General features: G+C 43.2%; 1 pseudogene; it reads right to left on the bottom strand.

Annotated features, from left to right (window-relative positions):
• The window catches only part of LOC147689076 (uncharacterized), a 53,722-nt pseudogene extending 37,077 nt beyond the window's left edge, over positions 1 to 16,645 (bottom strand).
• Between the last annotated feature and the right edge of the window lie 4,936 nt (positions 16,646 to 21,581).

The following is a 21,581-nucleotide window of genomic DNA, read 5'->3' as shown; positions in this document are numbered from 1 at the left end:
AACCCTCCCAGAGAGGCAGGGAAACTGATTCCCTTTTCTGCTTGTTTACATGGCTGTGTTCCGCTGCAGGTCACTCTGTACCTGTATCCATTTATCTGTTTTTCGTTTTTGATAACAAATGTGTGCTTGACTTAGACCAACCTGTTGACTTTGCCAATGCTTGTAGTATACGTATCACAAACCTGGTTGCTGTTGTACCACAGAAAATTGTGCACTCGAGGGGGTGATTTTATTAGCAGTGTGTGTGTTGCTGGTGTTTATGTTCACGGGGACAGCCATTGTGAGGTGGTGCTGTGCCAATCCTAGGGCTCTGGGGCTGCCCTGGGCGCAGGCATGATGGTGTGATTATGTCTAAAGTATAGTGTCTTGAGTATGACTATCTATGGTGACAGTGCAAATGGTTGTGGGCTGTGTTACTGCTGAAAGTACAACAAGCACTGGCAATGCTATTAGATTCACCAGGGCACATTATATATGTTCTTTTTGCCTGTTACCCTGCTCCCCCCCCTCCCCCACGGATTTTTCGGGTATATTGCTTGACAAACCTTCCTAGAGTGGAACACACTAAGGCCTACTTCTTGCAAGTATAAATCTTTCTACTGCATGCTTTCTAGGTAAAGTATCTTTCTCTCTCTGTGCACAGATCCACTCTTATAACCTATACAGTCCTATCCTGTATGAGACTGAAGGTACAAGCAGAATATGGGTATCAGGCCTGCTGCAGAGCACTGATGCTTGCAGAATGCCTGGACACCATGCAGAAGGAATCCCAGCAATGAGGTGCACCTGGAACTGGGTGGACGCAGTGGGTTTGGTTGACTGGGGAAGACCCTTCTTTGTCACCAGGTTGAGTTGCTTTTCAAACGCCGGTTCTCAATCACCGGTTCTTTCTACGGGGGTATACGCACAGAGCTATTTTTCTACCTCAAGCCTCTCTGAAATTAAAACATATCTACAGCACGTTTTCTAGTGCCCAAAAACGCACAACATGTTCCCCTCAGACTTTCTTAAATATCAAATCATGTATGCTTCACCCTGGTAGGTTATTTACAATTAAGAATGTGCTGTCTTTGAAATGGTAAGAAGTGGTAACAGTTCCAAGTGTAATTCTTATTTCACAGAGCGTGAGGTGTTTTCATGGCGCCACTGAGGCGGCAATACCTGAACTTCAATGACTAAGCTTCTCAGATCTGTTCAGTTTTGCAGTTGTCAACTGCCGTGGTTTGTGAGTCATTCTTCTGGCGCGGTGCCCATCGCTGCTCACTCATTCGGATCAGGTGTTGTGGACACCAGGTGGGGTAAGTTGCCAGCCTCTGAGGTAAGTCAGGCGTTATTTCAGCATTGCCAGGCAATCCGACAGCTCATGGTAACAGATGCCATTGAAGACTGGATGAGAAAAGCTGAAAGAGGCCTGAGCTCTGGGTACCTAGGGATATCCCGACAGTCGGGGTGTGAAAGAGAAGTGGAGCGATGCTAACGTCAAAACCTATGTCACGTGATACGTAAAAGGTTAGGACTGGACAGGGCCAGTCACAGGCCAGGCAGCGCAGGGCTATGGCAGGCTCAGTCAAACGCCAGCTGACCTGTTGAGAAATCTACTGCTTCTTTGGAGCTCAGTCCTCTTTGGAACAAACTGGGATGACAACAAGTGTTATCTGAAATACCCGCAGTCCTGTCATTGTCCATTTTATGTCAAAGTTGTAATATGCACGTTTTCTATCGCAGTATTTTTATGCTATGGGGGTTTGCTAAGCACTCTATCACCATGTCAGGGTTACTTGGCGCTGTGCCGAGATTCAGGGACTTTTAAGGCAGACAATCTAAAGGGAAAACAACTAGGAGTTTGTACCATAATCAAGGAATCTGTTACTCTGCTGCGTATCCATCTTTTCTACGTCATCATTTATATAGATCTTGGTTTCCAGCGATAGGGCAAATGTGACTACTAACAAGTAATTGGCCAGCTGTGGACAAAGAATTCTGTGGTGCTGGAAGGTAAAACATGCTATTCACATGCAAGTGCAAAGTTAAACACCGCAAAGGCAGCGCAATAGGGCAAGCAACTCGTATATGCAACAAAATTAAAATAGATTTCTACCAAACCGGCGAAACTTCACGTTCATTTCTGAAGCTCACAATAAGATCACCGATATCCAACCATGTATGTAAAACCCAAAGCATTGCGCATATTTTGGAAATTTATACACATGTTCTTTGTGTGTCTGGAGATGAACACAAAGGAGTTTATGTGCAAACGGCCTTTTGCAGTACATTAGCAGTGGTGGCTGGTAATTTTGACAGGGAAGGGGGCGGGCGGGTCACAAATACACCCATACATTCACAAACATGCACTCATGCACCCATTCATAGCGCTCATTTACAACAAATTCATATGTTTATACATACACGCACGCACCTACCATTCAAAAACATAAAACGTACCTCTCCTGCAGCTCAGAGAAAGGTAAGCCTCAGAGGTCTTAGGAGTGGTGTGACTGCTGCTTTCCTGTATAGCCAGTGAGGGAAGGCAGCAGTCCCCTACTCATCACAGTGTGGGATGGGTTTGGTGAGAGTTGCTGACCCAACCCCACTATGAGGACAAGGAGTGTCTCGCAGGCTGACCTTTGCTCAGCCTGACAGAAACTCTTCCTCTCTGGAAAAAGGTGAGGGGGCGTGGCCCCTTCACCCTTATGGGCGGGCCGCAGCTGAACATTAGTAGTACCAAATAGTACTCCTACAAATGCTTTTCGGTAACCTGCATACAGATGTTAATGCCTCCGTCTCTCCTATTTTTTATATGTAGAGCTCTCCACTCTAACTGCGGAGATCTCTGCACACATATGCCTGCGTTTAGAAGTAAATGTGGCAGGAACGGTGGCATGGCTGGAAAATGCGGAATGCTTGCTACTAAATGGGAGTGGTTAAGGGAGGAGTAAGGAGGGGATTAGCGATGGTTAAGGAGCGGGTTATGGAACGACATGCACGCACCCACAAGACAGTAACCCTATTGATGTTCAGACTCCATTTCTATAGTTATACTTGCGCTTCAAAACCCCATCAGGCGTAGCAAGCTCTATATAAATACAAACCTCTATCCCTTCACTATCCCGCCACCTACACTTCTATACCCAAAAAACTGAATAACATATCCACTACTCAAATTTCTTCGTATTTTGCTATACCAATTTTCAACACTAATCCTTTGAGTTCCAGAGTGGCGTGCTACTTGCCAGAAAAGCGCTTCAACATCCATCGGGGTAACAAGTGCTATATGAATGCAAACCTTTCTTCCCCTTTTATCCCTCCGCTATCCGTCTCACTCCAAATAACTGATTAATATCCACCATTTGAAATTACTTTAATATTTCACCATATTAATTCACCACTAATCCTTTATGGGCTTCCTGAATAGCATGTTTCAACACCCCATCAGGGGTAACAAGCGCTATATAAATACAATCCTTTTTTCCCTCCTCTATCCTTCTGCTATTACCCTCCTTCTTCCCTCTCTCCTGCCTCCAGCTTTTCAATATTTATATCTTTTTTTCTATTCATCTCCCATCCCATCATTTTCAATTATATGCCCCTGCTTTCCTTGTTAGTCCTTTATTCTCGCGGTCCCAGCTTTTTTTTTACTCAGCTTAGTATCTCCTTTCTCCATCTCTCACTGGTATCTACTTCATATCACTGTCACTGGTATCTCCTTCATCCATCTCTCACTTGTATCTCCTTCGTCCATCTCTCACTGGTCACCTTTGTCCATCCTTCACTCGTATCTGTTTCGTCCGTTTCTCACTCGTATCAGTGTACCCAAATAAATTATAAAGGCCGCCGCAATGGGCCAGTGCAGCGCGGCCGCCGTTTGAAGTTGTTGACTTTTCCCCACATCACCTTGGGACACCACCACTTTACTATGGGACACCACCACTTTACTATGGGACACCACCACTTTACTATGGGACACCACCACTTTACTATGGGACACCACCACATCCACATCACTTTGGGGCACCCCCACATCACTCTGGGACACCACTGCTATTAATTTATATATTTTCAAAGCCAACACATATTAAATACCAATAGCTCACACTTTCCTAATGCGAGACCTATTGCATTGCAAATGCTTGTTTTCTGCCTGCCCCTTGTACAGTGGCACAGAGTGGGTCACTGATAAAGTGTGCTTGGATGGCCACTGTTGTCCCACATTAAAAGCCCAAATTTAACACATTTCACATGGAGCAATCATGCCAATATAAACCTATGAAGTAACTCCCGATCTTTGAAATCTTCTGAACTTTTGTGAAATGCACGAAATTTGGGAAATTTTGAAAAAAACTTCACAATATTTCAGAGGAAAACTCTGTAATGCTGAACACCCCTAAAAAGGATTGATTTGGTTATGACATGATGTTTGCTGGATTATATTTTCATTTGATGCAGAGCAAAACATAACCCCAGTTATAACCAATTTGTAAAACTAGCAGATTGAGAAAATCATGGGCTGCATTTTTTTTTAATTTAAATGTTGAACATGCTCTGTTACTCTAAATCCTATAGGTCTGCATTTTGCTTAAGTCTATACCGTTGGTTTTAGGAAAAGGGTAGCTCTAAACAACACTACATGGCGTTAGAGGATAGTAGAAGGCTCCAAATATCGTAAAAAAGCTCCTCACTGACAATAATTCTATTTGGAAGTCAGTGATACTTGCTAATTACAACAAATACTGTGGCAGCGCTACATAAAAGTATATATTCAGTGACAAGTTTGCTTAGTGAATGTAATCACTTTTTTTATTTTTTAAACTTCATTTGCCTCTTTTGGCACACACCGTATTTGGAGGTGCAGCGCCGTCGTCCACATACTGAGCTAGTGTCATCGAAGGCGGGCTGAAAGGGTCCAGGGCTGCAGCAGTCACCGTAACCCAACTGCTCTTGTGTCTGGACTGTCTGCAGCCCGGAGTACAGCGGGGGACAGGCAGGCCACACCCGAGAGAGACGCAGCCAGCACCGACACCACAGACACAGGTGAGGAGGAATGCCGGCTGCCGCGTGACCCCCCGCCCCCTTGCACCAACACCCCCCTGCGCGACTCCCCGCGCTCATTGCCGTTAGTATTCCGATACTGCTCACAAAGAATACCACTAGTCTTCAAATAGTGGTCCCAAAGAATACCAGTAGTCTTCAAATAGTGGTCACAAAGAATACCACTAGTCTTCAAATAGTGGTCACAAAGAATACCACTTGTCTTCAAATAGTGGTCACAATCAATGAGACTACCCTTCATTTTGCTCTTGAAATAGCACAAGAGCTGCAAATAAACCCTAACAGAATACTACTAAGCTTCAAATACTATTCTTATAGAATACTACTAGTCTTCTTTTAGCAATCAATTGAAGTATTCACTATGTATTTGAAGGGTAGTTGAGTAGAACTAGTATTCCCTCATTAGCATATTTCGGCTTGTGGGCATACTACTTAGCCTTCATGCTTACTAAATGAATACTACATTTTAATAGTAAATGAATACCGCTGTAACCACTGGAATCACACTATTTGAAGATCTTCCGTTTTGGTGAGGGCGGCCTTTTGTATCCCCCTGGAGATAGATGCAAAACTTAATTTTACGGTATAGAAATTATGCATATTAGAGCCTGTAGGTTTGCCACCTGATAACGGTGTTCCAAAGGTAACAATCTTCGATGAACTTGCACCTTTTTATTACAGATATCCAGTAGGCATATAAAGTGGTTATTGATTGGAACGGATCGACTGCATGAAATGAATGCAAGTGTTTAGATAGCAGCCCTGCAAAGTATAGCACGTTAAACTACTGATGAAGGCCAAAATGGCATGCCGTCCAGAGATACCACTCTCAGTGGGATACCAGTACTTGGAATCAGGGTCTAAATCTGGCCCTTCCAGAAATCTGCCACTCTTCTGTGGAGCAGTGTCCCATGTAAAGCTGGAATATATTTTAACTGCTGAAGTGCACTTTTGCACCACCATTTGCACGGACTGCCTATTGCACACCATTTGCACCACCTAACTCAAATAATTCTCTATTGTGCAGTCATTTTCAACTTAGATCAAGGAGGAGCCCTAGACAGGTTTATGACTCTCCCTTTAAGACTGCTACGAGTGCATTTTGCCGACATCTGATATAGCAGAAAAAATAAATCTTGATGCAATATACGTTATTGTGGGATTGGAGACAGTGATTCCAATTACAGGATTATTATGGACACTCGCGCCGATAAAAGTAGTGTGCTGTTATGCCATTGTAGCAAAAGGGTTAGGTACTGTGTGTGGCCTGCATGAATGAATGTGTATGTTCTGTAAGGATCACTGGGCCACACGCATTAAGCTTTTTTCCAGTCGCAAACGACTGGAAAATGGCCTTTTACGATGCATGCATACCTTTTCGCATTCGCAATATAGGTAATCGTATTTCATTGAAATTGCAATTACCTATTTGAAATGCATCAAGCGTTTCCTAATGCGACTTTGCATTTAGGAAACACTAATTACCATCAATTTCATGTTGATGGTAATTTGCAAATTCTTTGAAAAATGCACAAAAGTGTATTTTTCAAAGTGACATGTGGTGCACACACATGCCTTTAGGGTATGTGTGTGGACCACATATGCACACTTACCTTTTGGGGCAGTGCATCACGAGGGCCTTAGACCCCCTGGCACCCTTGCAATTGCATTCGCAGTTTGCGAATGCATTCCCTTTCATTCCTATAGGCCCATAGGAATGAATGGTGTGACATTACCTAAAAGCGATTCACAATTTGTGAATCACTATTAGGTAATGTGTAGGAATCACAATTTATTTTTGATTCCTACATGCATGAGGAATTGCGATTCCAAAATAGCGATTCCTTGAAAATCGCTTTTTAGGAATCACAATTCCTTATGTTGATGCATGTGTCCTCTAGTCCTACATTTTCAGACTCCCGGAAATTATTGTTCAGTTCCACAAAAGAAGTGAAGCTCTCCCAATCTAACTGTTACTGGAACTGTGCAATGGGAGGGGGAGGAGGAGGGGGAGGGTGGCACAGTTAGAAATATGTCTTCAGACACTGGTGCGTTGCTTGCTGTTTTTGAGAATAAGAGGCAACACACTAGATCAGAATCATAAAGGGGAAGGGCATTACAATCTCAGAGAGCCCTGTGGCCTTAGCACTGAGACGGATATGGCAGCCACAGCACGCTGGAGGGTCTTGGGAAGACCACACAGCCTGGTTGATAACTGCTAGTCCTTTTGTTAGTCCTTCTATTATTGCAGCGACTGACAGCCCAGATGTTAGCTCTTTACGATAACAACGCGCGTACCTCATGTATTTAAAGCGTGCTGACGCCTCTCTAGTTGCTGATCGGACTGTCTTGATGACGCGGCGTGCTGTGGTTTATCTGGATCTCTGTATTGATTTGAAAGGTGACGAGTCTCCAAGTGCTGAGTGCAGGGGTTTGTTTAACCCCTTAGCCGCGGCAGTAATTCCGCTGCGGCGCTAGGGAGGAGGGGGCTGGGCGGCGCCGCCATTCTCATGATGGAACCACTCGGTCACAAGCCACGGAGGAGCTGTGCTTGTGACGGAATGGTTCCGTCACGGCCCTGCCCGCTCAATGGAACGCTCAGCGCATGTAGGAAGAAAGTCTTTTTTTGAGTATCTACAGGCAACTCTACACGTTTGCATGTAGGAAGAAAGTCTTTTTTGGAGTATCTACAGGCAACTCTAAGCGACGACACATGGTGTTGAGTCGCTCAAGGTGAGATACTTATTGCCATGTGCTTCTTTTCTGTAATCTGCATAAGGGGACCCTCATGCTTCTTATCTTATATGATGGGATAATACACTTTTTGACTATTGTTACACTGTGTGGTCCATTTCATGAGACTAGTGTACACTGGATGGGTCATTTGTATCACTTCTTTGATCCACTGAGATACAGATAATGGTTTTATGTGTATAATACATAGTACATAACGTCAAAGGAATCGATATTGTTCCTTCATCTTTGTAGAAGGTGCCAATGCCCTGACTGCACCACGGCACGCACTCTATGTGTCTGAGACTCACTTCTTCTTCAGTATACACAACGACCAGGCGCTCCTCACCAACACCCTGGCCTGCACCACGACGACCACCCTGCACATCCAAGACTCAGCTTACTCCTGCGTGCCCACGATCACAAGGTACAACTTCTGAGGGTCTCAAGCTGCAAAAGCATGTGCACACCGCGTTGCTTGGGACTTCTCCGGAAACCTTTATGTTCCTGTGTTTCCAAACAGGGAGCCAGCTCCCGTCGGGCCCTTGGGGTTAAAAGACACAGCACAAAGCACAGTCTTCTTCAAGCAGGGGGACCCAACTCCTCCAAGCACAGTCCAAACAGCATCTCCCTTGGTTAGAACAGCAAACTGCAGACCAGCCCCAGATCACAAAGCAAGTATTGTCTTTCCACAGCAGTCTCTTCAGATGCTCCTTCTTTAGCAAAAGAATGGGTCCAAGCTTTTTCAGTCTCAATCCATCTCTGTTTCATTCCAATGTTCAGGGGTTTCAGCTCTCATTGTTATACCCCTTAATGTCTTTGAAGTTCGTTTGTGCTCAGGGGTCCCTGACCCCTCCCTAAATTAGTTCTGGGTGTCTCCCTCCCAGTGTCACCTTTCTCCCTTTGATACTGGGGGTCTGGATCCTTAATCCCTCAGCAGGAGATGGGTCAATTGGTTTATAGCACCACATCAGGCCTTTTCACCTCCCGGGCTTTCTCCTCCCTCTACTCTCCAGATGCAGGGCAGCCTGGTGCCATCTCAACCCGTTCCTGGGTCAAGACCTCTCCCAGCTCCTCTCACCTCTCATAGCCAGACAGACAATCCACATTTCAGCAGAGACACACAGAAATGCCTAAAGCACAAAACTCGGCCACTTTCTAAAAGAGTGGTTTCCGAACACCCGGTGACAAAACCACCTTCACAGAAACTAGGCTAACAAACACAACACCCAGCCTCCCCCATTCTTTCCTATGGTCAGGATGACCTTTCAGCAGTGGGAAACGAAATGCAGTGTTTTTCACTGTCAGGACATAACACACACCTTAGGATATGTCCTGCCTTTTACCTACCCTGCCCATGGATTACCCAGGACCCACCACAGGGGTGCCCAATGTGTATGCAAAAGGGAAAGTCAGGCCTGACAAGTGGTTGCACTTGTCAGGACAACATGCTAACTTAGCAAACTGCGCACAGGCCCTATACTGCAGGCCTGAGTTCCCTTCTCTGCGCGCCTTTGCGTTACAAGCCCTGGCACACACAGTGCACATCACTAGGGACTTTACTAGTAAGGCGAACATACCATCATGGCCAACCAATTACCATTACACTTTACATAGGGAACACTTGTACTTTGACACTGATCAGCAGTGGCAAAGTACCCAAAGCATCTAAATTGGCAACTCTATGTCAGGAAACTTGTCTAGGGGGAAAGAAAAAGGTTTATGGAACTTTAGCCAAAAAGGCCAAGTCCTACAATCATGCATTAGTGTGATGGCATGAGCAAGTGATTTTCTCTGTGTTAATATGCACTTTTCTGTATATGAGTGTGTGTGTGTTTAGATTGCTCATGTGTTTTTTTATGCCCAGCCTACACAAAACCTAGACAGAAATGGCTTAAACCTGTGTGCCTGTTGCTTGGAACTAGGGACCACTCGGTCACACTCAGAATACTTAAGGCTGATGCTAGTACAACCTTAGTGTGTGGGGTGGCCACATTTTTGAGTTGGGCTTGGCTGATTAGACTGAAGGCCATACGATGAAATAAGCATAGGCAAAATATCTTTTATATACCCATATATTCACAAAAGCTGCTATAGTTTATTGCATTTTTAACTATTTATTGTAATATAAAAGGTTTTTATCTGTAATTTCTTTTAATTGTACTGTTAATGAACTGTCTTTTAATTGTAAATGTGCTTTTATGATATTATACATATCGAAATAAAGCTTTGATGATGATGGTTTAGATGGGTGGCTTGTGGCATGAGCTTGTCTGTAGCATGTCATGACAATAAATCTTTCCTTGGAATAATCGTGACCTATTCTTCATATGTTGGCGGAATTGCCTACAACGTTGTGGCTATTCCTAGCATAATAGTGACCAATACACATATATTGTAGCCATATAGCCATAAATCACCCCATTTCTACTTTCTCTGTTACAATGGCCCATGCTTGCCATATTGGGTCATTCCTGGTAACATTTTAGCACTCCCTAAAGTAACAGCTGCCCATTCTTAACTTGCTGTCTGGTTTGCTAAAGACATCTTGGGGACATTCAGAAAACTTTCCTGGGAACGCATTCCCCACTCTTTACCACTGACTTTTTGCTTAGTAACTCACATTTTCTGGCTTTCTGTTTGCTAGCTTGATATTTTTTAGGCTGTCTAGGGTGAGTGTGTCCCGCCCAAGCAGCAAGGCCTTTTCACACCACCTTCCCTTATATTCTTCCAGGAGTGCTTCTTTCTGTAAACAGGCCTGTAAATCTTGTTCTTATCATTACACATTTGCTGTGCATTCAAAGACAGAGGTCAAATATCAGTCTTCTGAGGGAGCTTGGTGTTTACTTTTCTTTAATGGACTTCAAAGTGAGAGAATGTTTATGACAATCTTGCTGGATACTGGGAGTAGGAAAGGTTTTTTTTTCTAGTACACAACACGATTTAAAAGAACTGTGTAGGTATTTCAGAATATATCAGAATTATGAATGTACAAGCGTAGCACAGTCTTTGTTAATTCTGAAGTGTGTTGGAAACAATTACTTTAATATGATCAAGACAAATCAACACACTAGGTGATGCAATTTTCACACATTATATTGTTTTCGAACTGTATAGGTTTGTTAGAAAATCTGTATGTCTGTGCAAATCCAATTGTCATTTCAATTGAAAATGGGTTGTCTGTAATGGCAGTGTGCTACCATACCATGCATACTCCACTGTACTTCACTCCACTCTATTCGGCACACCTCTTCGGCACCAAAACAATTTACACCACTCCACGTCACTGCACTCTGCACCATTGTACTCTAATCCGCTCTGCACCGCTCCACTCTACGCCTTTCTACTCTACTCTATACCACTACACTCTTCATAACTGCACTCTACACCACTCCAGTCTAGGCCTCTCCAATCTACTCTGCACAACTCCCTTCTATAACACTCCATTCTGCACCACTATGCAACACTGCGCTCTTTGCAACTGCACTCTATGTAAATACACTCTACGCCAATGCACTTTACTCTGTAACACTCAATTTTTTGCAACTGTACACTACTCCAATCCCTTTTAGCCACTCTAATCTACTCTGAAACCCGTGCACACTATGCCACTGCATTCTACACAACTTTATTCTATGCCATTACACTCTAGGCTATTGCACTTCACCCTGCACCACTCCACTCTACATCACTTCACTCTACTGTGAAACTATCTACTCTACGCCTCTGCACTCTATGCCACTGCACTCTACACAACTGCACTGTACGTCACTGCACTGTATACCACTCCACCCTACTCGGTACTACTATACTCAATGCCATTGCACTCTATGCCACTCTGCTCAATTCCTCTCTACTCTACGCTACTGCACTCTATGCTACTCAACTCCACTTCTCTCTACAACACTACTCTGCAACCCTGCACTCTACACCACTCTCCTCTGCACTACTGCATTCTATGCCAATGCACTCCATGCAACTGCGCTCTACACCACTCTACTTTGCATCCCTCAACTCTAAGCCACCACACTCTGCAGCACTCCACTCTGTCCCAATGCACTCCATGCCACTGCACTCCACAGTACTATATTCTATTGTGCACCACTTTATGCCACTCTACGCTGCCCCACTACACCGCAGCACTCTGTGCCACTGTACTCTGCACTCTGCACCACTGTACTCTTCTCCACTCTACTTTGCAGCATTTCACTCTGCACCACTGCACTCTACTATGCAACACTCTAATCTAGGCAAATCCAATGCAATAAAAATGTCAATTATTCCCAAATTTACTTATCTCTTCAATAACATTCCGTTAGAGTTTAAAAAAGAAGCCCTAAAAAAATACAAGGAGAAATATCTAGTTTTATCTGGTCAGCAAAAAGTACAAGAATCTCATGGAACAAACTCAGGAGAAAGATGGAACAAGGTGGAATAGCAAGCCCTGATATTTATTAATATTATAGATCTTTTCAATTTAAAAACTTCAGAGCCATGCTAAAGGATCATTATGCTTACCCAAATTTCTTACAACATCTAACGAATGGAGAAGATTATTTCCTCTTCAAATTTGGTCACCCAAAATTCTTCAAGAAAGTTAATTAAACAAATCGCCGTTAAGCTTTGGAGACAGATAAGAATTGCCATAAAGATACCTTACTACAGTAGTAGGGCCCCAATATGGGACTCGCCAGGCACCCCAGAATGCTTAAAGGATTCATTATCTAGCCCACTCAGACAATCCGGAATTGAAAAATGGGGACAACTCCTGGTTGAAAATGTCTAAATATCTTGGGAACATCTGCAAATAATAGAACGTAAAGTTTCAAAGTTTAAATATTATCAGCTGAGCAGTTGGGCCAATACCATCCCGAAAGGAGCAATAGATCCGAACAATCTAGAAATAGAAATGATGAAAGAAACGGCAATAAAAAAAGAAGTTTCAAAATGGTATTGGGCTCTAATTGAATCTGGCGAAGAAGATTTAACGATACCGGAAAAAATATGGAGAAAAGACCTACCAAACGAAGTTATGGATCTAAATCAAATTTGGAAAAAATCAGTAGAGAAATGCTGGTTGTGTGTAAAGCCCGCAGTCCTAAAAAGAAACCATCTTTTCTCTATACATAGAGCATATTGGACACCCAAAAGGTTATCAAAATTTAAAGGCGCGCCAGTAAAATCATGTCGCAAATGCGGTGAAGAAAAGGTGGATGATATTCACATGTTTTGTGGCTGTTCAGCACTTACGCACTATTGGCAAGAGATTGGTAAGACACTAACTGCAGTAATGGCAACACCTATAACTGTAAGTACACTTTTAATTATTTTTGGGATCCACTGTACTACTCAACCAAATTTGATTAGGCTAAGTAAACATCAAGAAAGCTTATTGTTCGTTCTGATCCTGTTGGCATGAAGAGAAATTTGTATTAATTGGATAAAAACGGCACCACCAGCCCATGAAAACTGGCTAAACTCTGTAATAAAAACCAGTAGATTAGATAGAAAAGGGAAACAATCCAAAAGAATGATATACTGGGAGATTTGGGAAAATTATATCACCTCTAGATGATATACCAGAACTCCTCCTTTTCTGTTGTCTTTTGTTTCTTTTTTCTTTTTCTTTTTCTTTTTTGATTCCAATGATTAACGCGGAACAATAATTCCAGGCATGATTTGAAATCTGCCCAACAGCCTACGGGCTAGATACCCCCAGAAACAAAGGAATTATTGGGCAAGATAAAGGTGCACTGGAGAAAATTGACTGGTAAGAACTAAGACAATGAGAAACTCCCCTTGTATCCATCGATAGACGATTAGGGGCAGTGTTGGTGGAACGATCGCAAAAAGACCGTCAAACTCCCAAACACCTTCCTATCTGCATAATCGCAATATGAGGATATAAAAAAAAACAAAATTAAAAAAACACTCTAATCTATGCAGATGCACTCTTCACCACTATACTGTGCAACACTCTATGCCAATGCACTTTACCATTACACTATTCCACTCTATACCACTCCACTCCACAACGCTAGGCTCCACTCTTCATCATTCAATTCTGTGACACTTCATACTTCACTTCACTTCACTCTCCTCTATACCACTAGATTTTAGCCATGCTGAACAGCAGCCACAGTGGGGTATAACATGGCTGAAATGCATTGGCAAATCCAATAGCTCCTGCATGGGTGAGACCTATTGGATTTTGCCAAAGCTTGTTAACCAAAGTCACATGGCGATTGCTATAACTGTAACTGGGTGGAGGCAAGAAGCACAGAGGTGAGAGTGTGACGTGGAGGGCTCAAACGTTCATGGCTGAGAGGGAAAAATAAGCCCAACCAGTGGAAGAACTCCAGGGGAGGAGCAAACAGAAACGCATGTAAAGCCCTTGTGCTAACAAATGAGAAGAAAGCAAATGCCAGTGAAGACGTAGCCAAGCAATGGGTGGACTTTAAGCCCCTTGCATGTAAACAGCAGATAATCCTGCTCATCAAGGGGTAGTGGGTGGTTTGTAGCAGGGCAGTGCAGGCTAGTGCACCATTATAGAACAGAGGACAGTGTGTATGTCACAGCACATGGATGTGTGTACTGAAAGGGCCCATGCAACGAGCAGCATGAATTACAGGGTCTTGTGCATCGGAGGACAGCAGCTGACATACAACACGGAGAACGGGGTTGAGCATGGGGTTGGACAGCATGTCAAGAGAGCCCAAATTGTCTGATTTCTATCCATTAAAATGAAAATAAACCTATACTTCTCCTTTAAAAGATGTATTAGACTACGGGCGGGTAAAAATGTGCAATAAAGCCCTGAGTTATGACTATTTTTTCTGTTCTGTTTTTAGCATCGTTAAGAATTCCACTTTTTCTACTGCTTTAAGGCCAACTGTCCACGTGTCAACCATCTCGCAAATTGTAAATTATTTTCATTTGCCCCCACAACAGTGAAGCATTGTATTTTCAACAATCCCAATGCATTTAGGGCACTGTAAGTAGTAGACCTGACTTTAAAAATGTGTCTTTGTCAGGCCTCTAGTTGGCTGCCATGATACAAAAGTGTGTATTTAGTTTAGAAGCCCATGTGATTAAGTACGAATCGTAAAAACGTAAAAACGAAGGAAGGACCAAACTCCTACTGTCTTACCGATCAGCACCATAGTTAAATGGTGTCTGTAGAAAATACGCCTGTAAAAGACCCCTTACGGTGTCGCTACAACTATGAAGTATATGGACATTCATGGCAAATATGTACGGTAAAAGAATGTGAATGCTCAAAATAGCAAGTATTTTTTTTTTTTAAATACTTTATTCGGTATTCTTTGATAGAAACCATAAAAGTCACACTTTAAAATACAACACATACACTCTAAAACCATGATACAGAAGATAAAAACAATTGTTGTATAAAAGCGGCAGTATTAACACACGAGGCAGGGGGGACTAAAGACAACATCCGTGGGCCCAAGTAAGATACTATAGTATTAAAAGTCCAAACATTTTCTGTATTTCATTGCACATTTAAGAAACCCGGCCACAAATGGGATACAATCAGAGCTAAGCAATTGCAAGTATAAAAGAGCGGGACGTACTTGGACAAAATTAAATCTTTTTAAAAGAGGTAATAAATAGACAGTCCTGGGCATTACATAATATTTACAAAAGAATAGAAAGTGGAGCAGGTCCTGTGGAGACAAGTTGTCGCAGCCACAGGGTGCTAACACCATCCCATTATTACTGCCCCTTGGAACTGCCAATAAAAGATGAAAGAGGTTAAATCTAAACCTTGTTAATAAAAAGCGCTCATAGGCTGGCAACGGGCAAGATAAATACTGCTCAATATCTATGGAGGTTTTAAGCATCAAATGATTCCTCACACTAGGTTTCAGCAGTTCTTTCTCCTCTCAGTCCATTTTTTTTATTGTATAAAGGAGTGCTTTATAAACACGACATCCTGCCCGGTGATACAATCTGGATTAAAAAACAGATCAGGACATCCCAACTCTTTAAAACATGTTTTTAAATATTTTACCAGGAGATCTCCATCTTGTTGTCAAAGCTCAAAGCCTCTCTTAGTATACTGTGTGTGAGACCTAGATTCCTATTGAGCCAACACTGTAGCCAAATAATTAAGGGGCGTAGGGCCAAGGTATCACTTATATATGGCATACCCGTTTCTTCGTGAACTGACAGATTTGCTGTCCCCTTTGGGACACTCAAGAGCTGCTTCAAGAAATTATTTTCTGTCACCTGAAGGTCCTGTAGCCCACAATATCCCCACAGGTCACTGCCATAACTTGCTATTGACACACTCTCGGCCCTATAGATTTTGAGCATGGCTGAAACTGGACGATTACCCATTCTAGCTGCAAATCCAAACAGTGCTGCGTTTGCCCTAATGACCTTGCCCCTTTTTTTGCTTAGAAGTGCCGCCCAATTGAGCGGATGGCCCAGGAGGACACCCAAATAGGAAAATGTTTTACAGTGTGGTACCCTTATACCGTTCACCTATTTATGGACAGGTCGCGCCTGTCCATAAAATCATGAAATGCATCTAACAGGGTTTGAAGCCCCTTTGGGGTGCGTGCCAGGAGGACTGCGTCGTCCACATACAAGAGGACGTGCAGACCTCTCCTTCTTACATACGGGTAATCAGCCCCTGTTTCCAACAAAGCACCTTCCAGGTCATTGATGTATAAATTAAAAAGGAAGGGGGCTAATATACACCCCTGCCTGACCCCCTTTCAATATCAAAGTTTTGTGATACCTTTAGGTCATTGGAGTACCTGACATTTGCCTTGGTGTCCCTGTGGAGATCCCTCAGGAAGTCCACCAGGCTGCGCTCCACCCCCATGGCCTCCATGGACCCCCATAAACCCCCCGATATACACAATCAAAGGCGAATGAGAGATCCATGAAGGCCATAAAAACGGAGCCAGAGCGAGCCTTGGTGTACTTCCCTATGATCATACAGAGATTTAAACACTGGGCCATGGTGGAGTGTCCTGGGTGAAACCCCCTACTGTATGTCCGCGATAATCTTATTTTCCTCCGCCCAGGTACACAATCTCTTAAGGATTACCCCCCCAATTACCTTGACAACGGAATCAATCAACAAAATTGGCCTGTAATTCTTTGTACATTTACGATCCCCTTTTTTATGTACCGGGACAATCGTGGAAACACCCCATGAATCTGGGCATCCACCTCTAGCAGCCGCGTTACCCACGGCAGTCAAGATCCCTGCCAAAAAGGTGGGTTCTGATTTGAATAGGTCCGGGGGGGATACCATCTGGGCCTGGCGCTTTCTTATTGGTCAAATTTGCGGTACCCTCCCTGAATTCATGCTCTGAGAATACCACTAATTAATTTCCCGTTTGCCCTGACAGAGTGTGAGACTTACAGGATGTATTTTTTAATAGACCTTCAAAATGGGACACCCATTTGTCCTCAGTGATATTGGAGCCCACCTTACCAACCCCTTCCGCTAAAAAAGGTGCTCCAAAATCTGGAACTATTAGCCAGAGTTGCGGGGTCTAGGAGTTCCCTCCACAATGCTTCCTTTATTTCCGCCTTATGCTTGGCTAGGGCATTTTTATAAATTTTCCTAAGGATGCAGATCAAAGCACTATCCCTTGGAATCTTTTTTAGCCCAGCCTTAAGGTCTCTCGCTGCTTTGGAACAGATATGACAGAACCACTTAGGTCCACCAGGCAAACTCTTTCTCCCTTTTGCGAGTAACATATCACCTATTTTAGACGAGATTCCTTCAAAGGATTTTAGAATACACAGAGGAGTTGATTCCTGGTTGAGGCAGCAAGAAAAATCTGCCTCACATTCGACTTTAAGTGACTCATGAAAAATGGACGGGATAATCTGTTTCTATTTAATCCGACGCCCTCCATCAGTGGTTTGAAGGTTATTACTACCTATCACTCTATCTTTTATCTTCAATGTACTCCCACCTATAGTCACACAGACAGGGTTATGATCACTATGTGAACTTGGGATGATTGAAAAGCCCTTGAGGTGGGGTACTATAGATCTAGATAGTAATATATGGTCTATGAAAGTTCCACTTCCTCTCCCCTTGAATGTAGGATCCCTTAATTTACAATGGGGGGGAGACAAAATTCATTGCCAGGGCTAAATCCTGCTCAGCAAGTATGTCATTTAATTCTTCTCCCTGAATGGTGTGCTCAAAGTGGAGGCCCGATGTTTGTGGGCATCCCAAGAGCCCCATGATATGTAACATGGGGTCGCCACATAGATGGATATTAACGTCTCCTAATATGAGCAGGTTTTTCTTGTGAGAGCCCCCTTACTGTTTGACAAAGCTGTTCAAATCTGTGATCCCACTACCTTCTTCTCTATTGATGGAATTATAGAAGTTTAGCACCAAGAGGGAACCGGCCTTGTGTCCCAATGAAATTGCCTGAATATTTCTATTGGCAGTTGGAATATTCCTAATATTGCATCGAAGAGCCAACAATGCAAAAATGGCAGACCTCCCTTAGCTCTTCCCCTGGTACCTCTAGTTGCCGGAACATAAAAGGCTTGGTACCCCTCCAGCGAGATGTCACAATTTACTAGCCACGTTTCTTGGAGACATATAAGCGTAAATTTGCTAACGAACTGTACCCATAATGGGTCTGTAACTTTACGCGCTAACCCTGCCACGTTCCATGAGAGAACGTTGTGGGTTGAGTAATTCTTATTTGCCCCCGTGTGACATCTCCCAAAGAAACGGGCAAAGCTACTTCAACGCAGATATCATCACTAGACCCCTCCGATAAATTATAATCAAGTTTGTCCGATTCAACCATCGGGGATACAGGCTCAAACACAGAAATGACTGCTAAGCTACTAGATGTTGGTGGATAATTTTTAATATAACGGATGTAACCTTGTTGTTCCACACCCAGTCATTCACAATCATTAAGCCCAGAAAGTACTGCATAGCGATTTTGGGCCTCAAATGGCGACGGAGGTCCATATCCGCCCCAGATGGGCTCCCTTAATGAGCTTAACTGTGGCAGGCCCAGCATCTTTTGCCCTCTAAGGTAGGGTGTCCTTTCACTGTGTTCTGCATTCCTAGCGTCTAATCTGTTTTTGTCAATTCCCCTATAGGAAAAACCCAGGGGCTATATCTCTATTCCCTGTCCTCTATGATCCCCGCCTTCCCTCTCAACTCCAAACACCCTTTCTTCTATTGCTGGATCATTAAAATTAACCACAATGCAGTCCCCATTTCTTGTTTTCCGTGATCTGCCTATCCAGGAAACACGGCAACACATAATAACATTACGCCTCGCCGTGTGGCCCTCCCTCGTGTTACATTGTAACCAATGAGTGACCTTGTTCCTTAGCTGATCATAATCCTCCTTCGTTCCCACAGACAAAGGTGGTACGTTAGCAAGAACCAGCACCAGTCGTGTCAATTCCGGGGGTAGATCGATAACCGGGAATTTTTCCATAGAGGGTACCACTGAGGGTCTTATTCCCGCAGGCTGAGGAGTTGGCCAAATGTTACCTGCTGGCTGTTGCGGGTTCTCATCCGACACCTTGGGTTTCCCTGGAGCCCCCTGTTTCTTGGATCTAACATTGCTTGTCCCAAGCTCCTTGCCTGAGATGGCCCCTTGCTCTACATCTAAAGTATTAGATTCCTGACGTTGTGCTGGGGGGGGATTTATGGACTGGGTGGTAGGAGATAGCAAAGAGTCCCCCTTATTTGAGTTAGCAGTAAGACTTTCCAGCATCTGGGTATTTTCTCTAGCCACCAATTGTAGCTTCCCTAAATCCTGGTTTATTATCTTCAGCCTCTCTATAAGAGGGAGCATGAAAGATTTAAGTAGCTGTTCCATTTGGGACATAAAACCTGCTGCTTCACTAGGGCCCGGTATGATACACGCGGGATGAAGTAATGTGGCTTTGGAAGAAGCCTTAGGGGCAACTTTTCTTGGTGCAAGGGAAGTGTTGTTAATCTTGTTATTTGGGTCTGCAGTTGCTTTCACTAATTTATTTATTATTTTGGGGATTTTAGATTTTTTCCCCATTTGTCTACCACCTCCCCTTTTCCTTTTCCCTGAATCAATGATATTTGGGATAATTAAATTCTGATTCACCATAACAGGACCCTTTCTTAGTGGTCAGTGTTATTGGATGATGTTCCTATGGAGATGATATACTAACAGAGGAATCATTTATAAGAGAATTAATTTTACAACCATCAGAGTCTGAGCATATTTCCCTTGAACTGAACCCGCTTATTCCAATAGGGATCGTCTTTTCTGGTGTTCTGACATTTTACATTTTCCCCAGAGAGGACCGTTTTGTCCCCAGAAGTTCCAAAGATAACCTTTTTTCTGTAATGACGATTTCGCGCTCCAATACTACTGCCGCTCTCGTGATAAAATTATCCAAGGTCCCTGTAGCAAGTAAAATGCATTCTGACTGAGTTTAAAAGCCGGTTTCATGTCTAAAAACAAAGATGGTGTAAACGCGATTATACAACGTACTTTATAATGAGTACATGAAGTAGACTTGATGTAGATAGGTTAAAGTGAAAGCAATGAGTGGTGCACGAGTCAAGCACCACTGCATATGGAGTGGTGGTCTTGAATGTAAAAAAATAGGCTAAACAAAGCAGACGGAGTGACGCGCTTCATGAAGAATTAACAACAGATGCTTCGGAAATTTCAAAATGAGGAAAGTGCATACCCTGCTGTGTCCCACCGCAGCAGCCGCCGCTGCGTGTCGCTGCTCATTCCCCCGGTGATACTTCATAGGAGCTAACTTTTGAGAAAAGTGGGGATATGCACCTACCATTAGTCATTTGAAGGCTACTATTTTTGATTGACACAGAAAAAAGCCAATCCAAAGCAATGGGAGGAGTCAAACCCCACACAGTACATCCAACAGATGATCCTGTAGTGCAAGGGTTATAGGCTCGACCTAAAAACCTTTAAGTGCATATCTCATGGGACACACAGCCATCCATAATGCTCAATTTATTTTTGCTGCTGCCTGCCAGTGAGATTAGGTGAAGCTTTAGGGCTTCTTCTCCTGCTTTGTGTATGAGCCAGAACTAAACAGCTCCAGCCACTGTCGGTGCCATGCCTGTGTAACCCGGTAAATCTGCCTCAGTACCCGAATAACTCACCTGCCTCAGTGATCAACTACATTATCCCTCAGCACCAATGAAAGGAGTGGATACTGTCTAAGCATAGTGCAACTTGAAAACTTCAGAAATAATATTTAATGTTGGCATACCTCACTTGCTCAGCCAAGTGTGTAGCCAGCTATTAATTAGAACTTATGTTTTAGCATGCAAGAATGCCACATGATGCATTGATTAAAGTAGAAATTAAAAGCGTTTTTTGAATTATTATTTCAATAAGCATACATCTAGAGAATGAAATATGATTCAGAAACAATCTGAAAACGTTCTCTTTAACATTCTGGACGGTATAGATGTTTAAAGAGTTGTGCATCAGGATGTGATCTTAGATACATGTTCCAAGTTATCATTTTGAAACCAATATCCACATCCCGTCGATCTAACACTGGCTAAGAATCGAAATTCTTACCGTCCAAGTCGCTATCATAAATTCACATAAATACGATTAAAAACAGACACTCAGAAACATACACACACATGAACACAAGGGAGGGGACAAATGATAAAGCAAGCATCCAGATCATATTTCGTAGACTATCAGTCTTACCTTTAGAAGGAGTAGTGGTACCGAACAAGCAATACTTCAGGATGCGCAAAAACTGAGGGGGAAAAAGAGAGG

This window comes from Lissotriton vulgaris, chromosome 10 (genome assembly GCF_964263255.1).
Source record: "Lissotriton vulgaris chromosome 10, aLisVul1.2, whole genome shotgun sequence".
Lineage (NCBI taxonomy): Eukaryota > Metazoa > Chordata > Amphibia > Caudata > Salamandridae > Lissotriton > Lissotriton vulgaris.
This window is presented reverse-complemented; position numbering and strand designations above follow the sequence as displayed.